The sequence below is a fragment of the Antrostomus carolinensis genome, unplaced genomic scaffold (genome assembly GCF_000700745.2).
Source record: "Antrostomus carolinensis isolate BGI_N321 unplaced genomic scaffold, ASM70074v2 scaffold2262, whole genome shotgun sequence".
Lineage (NCBI taxonomy): Eukaryota > Metazoa > Chordata > Aves > Caprimulgiformes > Caprimulgidae > Antrostomus > Antrostomus carolinensis.
Genome location: NW_010297402.1, coordinates 34081 through 47157, shown reverse-complemented (window position 1 = coordinate 47157; position 13077 = coordinate 34081).

Below are 13077 nucleotides of genomic sequence, written 5' to 3'. Positions count from 1 at the left end.
GAAAGTTATTTTGAAACTAAAATGATCATGCAAGGAAACAAGCACTCTGGCTCAAAAGTTAATCGGGGGCTGATGGGTCATCACAGTTAACATACAATACATCTGTGATGTAATATGAATAATACAAGCCCCACTATGCAGTCTAGAAAGCAGAATAATTACAAAGAGTTTTACAGATTCATCCATCTACTCAAATTTTGATTTTAGAATAGTTCTTTGAACTTGCATTCCAATAATGAACTGCCTTATTCACTGTTCCCCCTGATCAGAAAAAAATACCAAATGACAATTAAGACAATTATTAATCATGTTACAGATTAAGTTTTAACAAGCAGAAAATACCATTTAATTAAAAATAGGGAATCAGGAAAAATAAATCAGCTATTTGACATATTAAGACTGCATGAAGCACTATAATGTAAGTTTCTCTTTTAACACTTCAAAAAGGGAGGTAATGGAAAAATAACTAACTTGAAGTAGAATAAACCTGATGTAGTCACTGTACTGTATATCACAGAGAAATAAAGAGAAGATAAGCTCTAGTAGACCCAACAGACTTTGTATCTAAGAGGTGTCTTCCAAAGTCCATTAGAGGACAGAAATACCCTGCAAAGTCCAACAATACAAACACTATGTGGTTTGATAAATGGAATTATTTTTATCTGCTTCTTAAGCTTGAGAGAGAAAGAAAAGATTGAAAAGGTGAAAACTATAAGTTTTAAAATATGTATATATATATAACCATGCCTGCAAGTAATAATTTCAATTCACAACTTTAAGTACTGTGAAACCTGTATTAAAATAATTAAACAATGGCAAACCCAGTAGGCAGAAAAGTAATCCCTAGGGAGGTAGAAAGGGGAAAGAAAAGAACTGATGGTCAGAAAGCCAGCTGTAGTCCTCTGGAGGTAAATCCTCTAACTTGCCTATGCCCCTTAGGGTGTTCACCTACCTCCATTTGGTAAATACACCATCCCTGGGAAAGCAATTAGATGTCATGAATTTCCTCACCCGTTAAAAGGCTAACAGCAACAGAGAGGCTGGTGGCAATGAAAAACATCTACTCCTGCCCCACTGGGTTGAGTAATTTCCTAATGAAGACCTTTAACTTACACCCTAGAATCACGACTGTGTTGTTGAAACCTGTTTTGGATATAGCTATAAATAATTAAATGCCACTGGCTCCAAGTCATTTATTGACCATCTAGGAGTGTGACCAGGTCTCTTCTTAACTAATGAATAAAGAGCAGCAGAGTCCCCTGTTGCCCAAGGGATGAGCAGTAATCAGGAGAAAAGTATGTGGGTTGGGTGAAGGAGTATGGCGGAACAGCCAACTTCATTTTTAGTTTAATAGTGGAGATAATATCAGATAATACTGGATCCTGACTACACAAGGAAACAAAAAGAAGCAGATGACAATCCTTCTGTTTGAGTTCTGTGACCTTTTCTAGATGTATTCTCAGTAACGGCACTTCGGCTCCTACGGGAGCTAATCCTGCAAATTCTGATCATACATTGGACTGTCCCAAAGAAATCCCTCTCTGCCTGACAAAGTCTCTTTCCTGGGGAGAGCAACAAACAGCAGCTGTGGTGAAAGGCAGAGCTTTTTTTTCCCCTCTTCTCAGAAACCATCAGACTTTCTTTGTGTGCAAAAACAAACACAGAAAAACAGTAAGGAGAAAGGCTAGACCATGTGGAAACCATTTCTATCTGCCCTTCCTCCTGCCAGTGAAGAGAAGACACAGGAATGGATTTGGGATAACAAGAGGAATATATCCCCTTGGATTTGACAGGAGGGTTTTTTTGGACCGCTCTTGAGATTGGGTGGAAAGCTGCCTGCAGGGAGGGACGGGATCCAGGCTGGAGGGCAACGCATAGTGTGCCTGGGTAGCCCAGAGCCCTGCACTTGGCCATCCCCGCGCTCCCCACTGCCACTGGACGTGGGGCGGCCGCCCTCTCCCACACACTGCCCAGGAAGAGACGGGCGGTAGATTACCCCAACACAGAGCTACCTGCATTGTTAGGCTCTTTGCCTAGAAATAGATGATGTACACTTGTATATATATAATGCACACTTGTATGAAGTGTGCATTAAATAGGAGACATTAAAGAGGGATTGTTAAACCCAGCATGTTAAAGGAGGAGCTGCTTCTTCCCTTTCCCTGCCCTGTATTTAAAAGGAACAAGTGTTTGACAAAATATAGAAGGAAAACTCAGAAAATCCAGCTTCATTTTGCCAGAAAGCTGTAATTTGGGGTCAATTAAGTCAGAAGAGGGAAAATGAATCTATGGCTCTCAAAAGGATGCAGAAGGAGGAGGGAGGGAAGGGAAAGGGAACTGATGAAAGCACCACCTCCGCTTTCAAGCTGTTAATGATACCCAGCTGTTTTTCACCACTGAGAATATTACTTTCCTCCCTCTGAAAGTTAAGGTAAGGCATTCTATTAAACAGGAAAGAGTTTAAAGGAACTAATATCCACTCTTGTGCAGAGAGGTTTCAGCACTTCTCTTTCCTACTCCATCAATAAAACAGCAGAGAAAGCCATGTTAAGTAGCATTACACAATTAATGCAATTTATACTCTGGCATTTTCCATTAAAATCCTTTTGTCAAGATTTAATTATAAAACTTGCTGGACTCCTTTTACATACCAAAATAAATTTTAGTTAAAACTTTTGTAGTTTTTTAAGTCAACGTCCTTTACACAATTTACTTGTTAAATTTGATAAACATGTTCAATTACAGAGCTCTGGATTTTTAAATTGGTTTTATTTTTGACAGGAACCCCAAATTCTAAACGTTGGTTGGGCAAAGCTAATGTGATGTGAAAGGCAGAGTGGAAGCTGCCCTTGGCTGCCATCCTGCTTAAGGACTCTGTCTTTGATCAAACTACACTTATGTGTGTAAGTCCTGTTGTTTGAGAGTGAGAGCCCTGAGTGAGAGTGTCCTAGGCTCCTGGTGTGACCCAGGGTTAATTACTCAGTCCTGTTGTGAGTACGGTGCCTCACTGTCTTGGAAGGACCAAAATTAATCCTCAAAGTCCCTGAAGTCCCCCCCAAAGGTATTACCTTGTGCTGCATGTTGGGCAAGAGTTTAGGGCATGGGTCTGGCAAGCTGCTGGTCCCACCAACATTTTGCCCATAGGTGCAGGGGTGGGGAAAGCAGACTCTCAACCTGGTTGCCATCTCTACTGGGGCACTGGACCGTGTGGTGTCAACTCATGAGCTTGGTTTTTGGGGGCAGCAAGGAGAGCACCACACCACTGGATGTAATGAATAAGCGAGGTGAGAATCTTTTAACCACCTCATGGCTGGAGGGCTGTAGTGGAGCTGGTGTGTGCTGCTTGCCATGCTTCTACATGGCAGGGAAGCATGATTTTGCATCCCAGGGCTGGCTCTGTGCTCCCAGGGGACTTCAGGCACAGTCACAGGAGTAATGGCATAAAGCCCAGGGGACTTACTGGTCTTGATGGGTTAGGAGCTAGGCTTAAATTTACATACAACTGGATGATTACATTCATAATTAATCAGGGTTAAGAGACCCTGCTTTTTCATCTCTACTAGGATATCTGACATGGTATTTTAAAAAAAGGAAATACAGCAGAATAATGAATAACAGGGACATTTTCCACCCTGCGCAATAGTCCAGCACAAGTATTAAGAAATGGTTAGTCTTATTTTAAGTCATTTAAACACATATGGAGTGCCCACAACAAAACAGTCAGTGAATGAAGAGAACATAAATAAAGGAAAGAAGGTGACTGAGTGGGATTCAGGATGCCAGGTTGCTCCCTGACTGATTCAGCTACAGGCTACTGACAGAGGATCAGTGTCCTTGGTGGTTTTTAGCCCACCTGCTGACAATGGGGTCAGAAACTCCTTCAGTATCTATCAGACAAGTAGCTCCACAAGGACAAAGTGTAATCTCAGCAGACATTCTAATGCCCAAAGAGATGGTCCAGATTTAATTGGCGACAAGAATCCGCTTGTGTATGTCGTGCACGAGGGTGAGAGTGAGACTTAGTCTGCTGCCTATGCAAGGCTTGTTTTGTTATGAAACAAAGGGCTTCTGTTTGTCAGACTGCCAAGTGAACAACTTTAATTATAAATTAAATTAGCTTCCTGAGAAATTAATGCAGTCAACAAGTGTCTTTTTTTTTTTTTTTAAATTATAAACAGCTAGTGCTTTTCAGCAAAGACAAAATCTGGTTAAGAAAGCAAACACAATTCTCTGGTCCTTTGTTAAGAAAAGCAATTTATGCTTTAAATGTTTAATCAATCAAAAACTTCAGATTTAAAGCAGAACTTATCATAACCATATAGAAGTTTTTTTATATTGCAGTTGTTCATAAACTACATAATCATTTACCATTTTCTCTCAAGTCCCTTGCAACATTAACTTCATGCCAACCCATGTGGCACTAGCAAATGACAAAAATGTCAAATAAGCAAAACAAATGTATGTTTTTTGAAAAAGAACATAATAAATATCCGTGCAAATGGCTTTTGAGTACAAAATATGCCTTGCTTAAACAATAAGAGTCTCAGGCATTGGCCAGCAATGTCTAGTTACTTAGCTGATGAAATATGAGTTTCATTTTTACATTTAGGACCACATTTCCTCAACGTCTGCTCTAGCAGGAAAATGAAAGTAGTGACAAATCTGTTTTTTTGTTCTTTGGAAAGTTTCCACTGTATGGGATGCTAGCAAAAATCAATCTAAGGAACAAAGAGGACTGGAGGAATCAATCGATCTTACCTGTGTACATATCCATTTGAAGCGATACCATCATCTGAGGGCTTTTCAAAAATCTCTTACTGTTAATTCCTTTTCATATTCTTTAAAAATTTGTCTTCAATGAAGAAAGATTACTTTTTAATAGACTATATTTATTCTATTTTGTTTAAATTAGAAGTATTATGTGACTTGGACTAAAAAGCAAGTTATTAATTTTTTTCTGATAACAATCTGGTTTAGTTCAAGCCCAAGATGCCAAGGCTGTGTCTGCAAAATAATTTCTTAATGCAGAAAAATAAAATAGTAGTAAAGCAATTTTGCTGTGGTAATACACAGTAATCACTGATTCAGTGCCAACCCAAAGCATCAATGAAGCCAGCAAAAGCATAGCCTTGCTACTATGTCTGATTTATGTGAGCACTAAGATATCAACCAAGCAAAGTATCCTTCTACCCACCCAGGGTAGTGCAGCTGTGCTGGCAAAGGGTTACAGTGAGGGCCTGACTTTGGCGCTGAAGTTGGGGTGGAGAGGGTGTCTTTGAATTATACAAATGCAAGTATATTGTGCACCAAATATGTCATTTTTTTTTTTTCTTTTTCCCTCACCTGAATGCCACTTTCCAGGAGCAGTAGCCTGTTCTTGTCATGGTGTAAGCCAGATTCATAAAAACCCCTATAAGCTGCTACCCTGAATCCCAACAAACACCCTGCGTGTGGACTTCTGCGTGACTCTTATTTCTCTCATCCCTCTGTAAAGTGTTTCTTTCGGACTGTAGCTACATGGCCACCTGTCAAGATGAAAGCAGAAGTATTAGCTCTGTAAAGGTGGATAAGGAGTATATGCTCTGAAGAATGTATCTTTAAAGTACGATGTTGTCTGGCATCTCAATGTAGGATTACGTGTGCCCTAAGACTGTCAGACATTATCTCACTACAGAAGAAGGGTGAGGAGACAGATATAGAGAAATCCAGCTTATTGTTCCTGTTCTGAAACCGGAGTGCTTTTACTGATGCAGAGTCCAGAGCCAGAGTGATGGAGTAGGTAAACAAACCCCAAATAACAAACCAACAGCTGTTAGCAGCCTTCCGGGTGGCTGTAAAATGCTTGAGTTTTTTTCAGGGCCAGAGAAGAGACAGAGAGAGAGAGGTGTCTTGGAGATGCCTGTGCATAGGTTGCAGTTCAGGGTAATTTCAAGCGCCACAATAATGAGAATCCATGCCTTATGCACTACAAAACCTCTTAACTTCAAAATTATTATTATTTTTTTTTTTTTTAAAAAGACTAATGGATCCTACTTATATCTGCTTTCTTTGCTGTGGAACATTAGTTCTTTTTAAAGCTTAGTCAGCACCCAAGATTAAATATCCATAGAGACAAAGAAATTGCCCAATTATACTTCAATGGCTGCTCCAAGGACATGGACTATTAGGTCCATGTGTAACCTTGGTACTGGAACTTCCTGACTTTTGGGTGAAAACTCATAACACTAACAATCTTAAGGGAATTTCTGTAAACAAGAATTACCACACCCCTTGTTTTTTATTATGAAAGAGCTCGCTCTTTCCTCATCTGTGTTTAGTACTATGCATTTACTGCAAACTAGTTTGGCAGTACTGATTTGCAGTGTGTAAATGAACTGCTCATATCCTGATGTTATCTTTGTTTTTATTGTAAGGTTGTACAGTTGTGACTTATGTTTTTGCATAAATATTTAAATTACGATTTCAACATTTTCATATTGAGAATACTATGCCAAATGCTGCTGTGATAACTTCAACAGATGCTACTTTGAAAAACAAGTGGGAATAACAGATTTTTTTTTTTTTTATTTAATGAAGCTATAACAAAATCTTCCAACAATTTCAGATACGCAAGGGATATTCTGTAAACCAGTATCATCCTGCTGTTATGACCTTCAACCACCCTGTTGCTTGTTATATTGATCTACTGTTGTGTTACACTGGGTTCTGAATTGGTAAAATTCTGGTATGTTTTTTTCCAACCTTTCCTAGGTGCTTACCTCACCCATCAAATAATAAAACCATACCTGCATATTCCAATATACAGCATGCCTCATTTGCACATCAATTGGGACTTGGTATTTCACATACTCATGAATAAACAAATAACCTATTTCAAGATTAGCAAATAAAATCTTTCAGCAGTATTATAATAAGTTTAATTTAAGTGATTAATTTAATTAATATTAATTTTACTTAACATTACTTAATGTTCAGAAGTTTGACAAACCTTACTTTGTTTACTCTTGTTTGTTGGTGTAATAGTATCAGTCAAAAACAAAGACTGGTAATAATCAAAGAAATGATCACACGACCTGAAATCTGTGGCTGGCTATGACAGCCCTTGACAACTCTTGAGTCAGAATTTCATCGATGAGCTGAAACCCAAACCAAGGAAAGGTACAATTTGTTTACTTTAAGGCTTTTGTATTAGAAGGTCACAGGACAGAAACATCATGTTGCACGTGAAGTGGCTTGCACCTTGCTGAAGACTAACTAGAGTCCACATAAGAATAGTTGGGAGTGTCTTAAAGAGACTTAATAATATGTGTCTTGAAGTTTAACTGAGACACAACAATCATTATGTAGAGAACGATATTAAAGTTATCATCTGGTATTTCGCTTCATGATCAAGACAGGATTCTTGCATGTTCCAGATAGTCACTCTCCCCCCTTTCCCCCTTATTCCTTAAAAAAGCCCTAAAATACTTGGAGAATATATGATGCCTCCAGTATTTGTAGTGTGAGAGCTCTAGAAGCTTTTCTTTTTGTTAAAGCAGTTTCTTCTGCTGAAGAGTCAATTCTTCAGAATTGTATAACTGAAGAATCAATTCTCCCTGAAAAATCAAAGTTGACAAGCAGCACTGGCACGTTCATTTCCAGAAAATGCTGTCCACAAAAGAATTGGAGTTGGATTCCCGTTGTAAGCAGATAGAGATTAGAAGCTATTTACATAGTTTTTCAAGTAACCATCCTCCACATTGGAGCAACACTTGACTTTAGTATTTGTGGAAGAAAGTGATATTGATACTGAAACGTCATGCAGGGGAGGGCATTAATATTTGTGTTATGCATCCTCTCAACTGTAGGCTAACTCCTGCTGTTGGACATGGAGCAGTAATAGAGAAGACATTTCTGTGCTCATAAACACCCATGAATCTCAAGTTCTTCTGCATCAAGCAGTATGATTGATGAGAGGTTTTCAGTAATCTGTTTGTCTGCAAGACAATATACGCAAGGATGACAGACAGAGAACTTAGCAAAAAATAAGTAGATGAGGTGACATATTCAGAACTCCTGAAGCTGTTTATGAAGTAGAGTAGGAAACGTGGGTGTTGTTAAGCACACTGACTAACTCATCCTGTTGCCAAAACAAATAGAAGACAACTCCAATGGCTTTAGAGCTGGGAGGGAGAATGCTTGTTCTAGGCAGTGACAACTGATCACCAAAGCTGTCCTGCCTTCAAGCTCTTTCCTAGTTGCACACGATCTGACAAGTGTATCAGGTGATTGGGAAGTGAGAGCTGTTGGCTCTTCAGCTCTCAGAGCACTCCATCCCTGCAGAACTGAAAAGTCAAGAGGCAGGAGATCCTTCCAATTGAAGGGAATGTACTTTCAAGGATAGTTGGAGAAGGAACCTCCAGATCAGCAGCAGACTTAGAGAAAAAACACTACAGACAAAAAGAAGCAACTCCCAAACCGATGTGTTTGTATTACAAAAATTTAATAATCATGGCCATACTTTTAGGTTTTGCTAACTACAATTTAACTGTGGTCTCTTTGGAAGCACATTATCTCATACTTGCCTTTTAGGCTGCTTTGAAGCACCTGGTGGTATAATTCCCTATGAAAAATGGGGTATTAGACTAAAGCAATCGCGGATCTGAAAAGCTTAAATCATTCAGCTTAAATCCCCACTAGCAATTGCTTAAAAGATTATGTCTCAAAACTAAAGCAAGTAAGATCATAAGGCCACACAATAGGGCTGACTCTTCCAAAACACATATGCACATGGGGTAACATAGTCATAGCTCCAGTGGAACAGAGTTGAAATACAACTGTGGGTGAAAACTGATTCATATAAAGCGAAATGATTTTGTCCAAATAAATCAGCATTTCCTTTTCCTTGGCCTTCATTACCAACTGGCTCAAGCCTTCAGCCTGTGCTGGAGACAAGCTGTGACTGACCTAATCACAGACTTGCAGACTGGCTGAGGCAGGAGGACACCTCTGATTATCTGGTCCAACCCTCTGCTCACAGCAGGCTCAGGGAGATCAGGGCTATGTCCCACTGGGTTTTGAGCACCTTGGAAGATGGAGACCCCACATCTCTCCGAGCATCCTGCTCCCTCCCGTATGTGACCACCCTCAGAGTAAAAATTTTTCTTTGGTTTAAATGTAATTTCCTGCATTTCAGTCTGTGCACATTGCCTCTCGTCCTGTCACTGGGCACCACAGAGACGGGTCTGGCTCCACTGCCTTTACTCCCTGCATCAGGTACCTATACCTGAGCTGTCTCCAAGCTGAGCAGTCCCAGGTCTCTCAGCTTCTCCCATATGACAGATGCTCCAGTCCTTCAACCATCTTTGTGACCTGTCACAGGAGTCACTCTGGTATGTCCACGTCCTGCTGTACTGGCGATCCCAGTGCTGGACCCAGCACTCCAGATGTGTCTCACCAGGGTTGATTAGCAAGGAAGGATCACCTCCCTTGACCTGGTGGTGATGCTCTGCGTGATGTAGCCCAGCGTGTTGTTTGCCTTCTTTTTTGCAATTGCCACCTCATGTTCAACTCGGTGTCCAGCAGGAGCCCTGGGACCTTTCCTTCAAAGCCATTTCCCAGCAGGTTGGTCCCCAGCATGTCCTGGTGCCTGGGGTTGTTCCTCCCAGGGGTAGGACTTGGCACTTACCCTTGTTGAACTTCACAAGGTTCCTGCCAGCCCATTTCTCCAGCAGTCCCTTTGGACAGCATAGGAAAAACATTCCAGTGATGGGTTTTTTGTCATTTTCAAGCTTTAAAGTGCTGCTACTCATATGACTGCCCTTATCTCCAGGACTCATGAGCACTACTTCCATAAATTCCAGTTAAATATAATAATTAAAAAAAACCCCAAAAAACAAACCCCAAACAACCAGGTTTGTGTTACAGCTCTCAGTGGGGTGGCATTTGAATAGCTACAGATCTAGGATTCTTGAGATGGAAATATTATGGCTTGGATGCTGATATTAAGAAGCTTGTTTGTAGAGTTCCAATAATAGACTAGACATTGTATGAACTTTCATTGAACAAAAATTCTTTATACCTATAAATTTCTGGTACTAATTACATTAATAAAGTTATCACCTTACAGTATCTCAGCTTGATGAATCATGAAATTTGAGCATGCTCTTGTGCAGTGCAGCGAAGGGCAAGGCTGTAATTCTGCCATGTGAAAGGAAGACTCTACGAGTTTCACGAGCAGAGGAAGAAGCCTGATATTGAGTAATAAAATATTACCTCAGGTTTCAGTGCTGATATGATATTCAAATGCCTTTTTTGGTGGGGGTGGAGTTGTTTCTGACTCACACAACTGACTTTGATACAGGGGACTAATGACTTTGTAAAGATGACAGATGAAGGCTGCATCCTTGGTGCAAATTATACAGCAATAGATGTGCAGAATACAACTGAGAGCTACACAGAGACAGAACAAACAAGAATCTGGCAGGCACCCTCCATACACGAACCCTCCACACACACATACACACACACACACACACACACACACACACAACCTTCCATGCTTCTTTCTTGAAATAACAGAAATACCTTATGCTCCTGGCTCCTGCCCCCAGAAATGTTATTCCATGAGTATTTCTTCCCTCAACTCATAACGGTTTTTTAATCTGTAGCACTTACCAGACCATGCTATCAGAACAAAAATGTTTGGCCCGTTGGCCCCACCAAGCGATGTTGTTTGAGACCTTTGGATCCAACCTGTATTACAACTGTGCTCCTTTTTTTTCTTTTACCTGTGTTTTCCTGCTTTTTCCTGAATATGTAATTTCTAATCCAGTCCTTGAAACTGAATATACCACTGAAAAGCAGCACGCAGTGCTGCACGTACTTGATCCATGTATTTGAGCAAGTTAAAGCGCGTCTGTGATACTTAAAGCGGGTGCTCCGTTGTTTGATGTGCATCAGTGTATACAAATGCCTCATGTAAAAAGCATTAATGAAAATATGTGTGAAAGACAACGTGCAGGAATAAACTGACAGCTTACATCAATTTATTTATGGTATTTTAATACCAAGTTAATGTATTTCTCAAGTAAGAATTTATAAATCTGGTCATTTATAGAAAAAAATAAATCACAGTTTCACAAAAAACTAACTTTCAACAGTTTGTCCCCTCCCCCCCAACACGCAGTTTACAACTACGTTGGTAGAAAGTTAACAGTGGTGTGCAATTCTTAAAAAATATTTGCAACAACAATTGAAAATAAAATAATGATTTTTACTCAGTGAAAAAATAACAGGAATTGTGTTTCCCAGTAAAAGTGTAAGTCAGAAAAGCAGCAAAAAATCTCCCTCCTACGTACCTGCCTTTCCCCTCCCCACATACGTCGCTGGTAAAGGCAACACTTCGACATTAGTCATTCCCAGGTCCAGTACTTCAGTGGTTTTGGCAAGAAGTCCTACGTGGAAGTCCAGTGTTTGAGGTGTGTGCTGCCCCGGCCCCGTGTGCTCGAAAGGCTGCTGTTGCTCTTGCTCCTTGGGGTATGGTGGGATCAGCAACAGGTCCGAGTAAAGGTAAGGAGTATAAAGATTTTTCTATGGATTCATGTTCATTTTTCACTCTTTCTTCACCTCTCCAGTACAAATTTTAGTTGTCACACCCCACATTTGAGTAGTTATAAGAGCTGTGGGATTTGAATGATGTTATATTTTCACCTGTGCACAAAAATCCCCTCTGCTGAATTTGCACATGCAACCACAGGACAAAAAATGTTCCTTCTCTAACTTCTCACTTAAAAGTCACATTTTCAAAGGTCATTGCACTTGATAATAAAAAGGCAATTAATATGCATTTGCTATTAAATATACTGTACAGACCTGAACTTCTGTGCAATCCGTTGCTTCAGACACACATATTTAACATATTTTTAAAAACTAAGCCTCTAGCTATAGTTTAACAAAGAAAACCAAACTTTGCTAAAGACTATTTTTTTCAAAGACAAAAGTCTTTAAGAATAAACGCACACAAAACCCGCTCCCTTTAACTCCTAGTGCATTTAAACACAGCGTTGAAATCCTCCACGTTGTTCCCACGTTTAGCCTTGCTAGCACTCTACACTGATCTAACGACACTGTGCAAGAACAGATTTTCTCTGACCTAACCAATAAGGCTGCCATTTGCCATGCTGTTGGTACAAACAAGAAAGCTGGAGATAAGATTATTTGCCTCACTCCTTTACCTGTGGAGGACAAAAAGTTTCAAAGTGGATGCAACTCAACTGTCACATACACTGCCTGTGAATTCCAGTGGCCCATTTCAAGTGCTTACTCTTCCAAGCCAGGGTTTTGGGTTGTCCCAGCACATTTTGCAACAACCTGCTGTTAAAACTATGGACATGGAAACTGACAGGGAGATTTTGGTCCTTGAGATATACTAAATGAGATCAAGAACTAAAGCACTGATATTTAATTTGGAGTGGACCCTCTTTAAGGAAAACTAAGTTAGCTTCAACTTTCAAAAGTTTAACAAATAGTCACTAAAATATCCTTAACCAGGATGACAGAATATATGCAGTATTGGTCAAGAAAAGTGCATTGGACAGAGTAGTTTTAAGAGCTATCAGTTGATGAGGATCAAGATGCTACCCTGTCAATAGCATGCTCTTTCAAATTTGTCTTTCCAAACTAACACAAAAGTACAAGAACATGAAACGTGGACTTAACTAAAACATGGATTCGCTCTTAGCTCTTTAAAGGTACAGGACTTAGTGTCTTAAACACTTATAATGGGCAAACTGACAACCTATGCCAGAAGCCAAACCAAACTTTTAAACTTTGTGTTTGATCATTCTGATAGGACTCCATGGACCCATCAGCAACCTCTTAATTGCCAAACCGGTGGCGATGTGTGCTACTGATAATACATTTTGAGCTAGTGTTCAAAAGGTTTGTACCACTGAAGGTGTTTCAGACCAGTGGTCACTACAATAAAACATCTTTGCCAACCATAGACATCTGACAGCAGCTGTAAGAACTGTCAGATGTTTATGAAGTACAGAGCACTGGGACAGGCTGCCCAGGGAGGTTGTGGAGTCTCCCTCT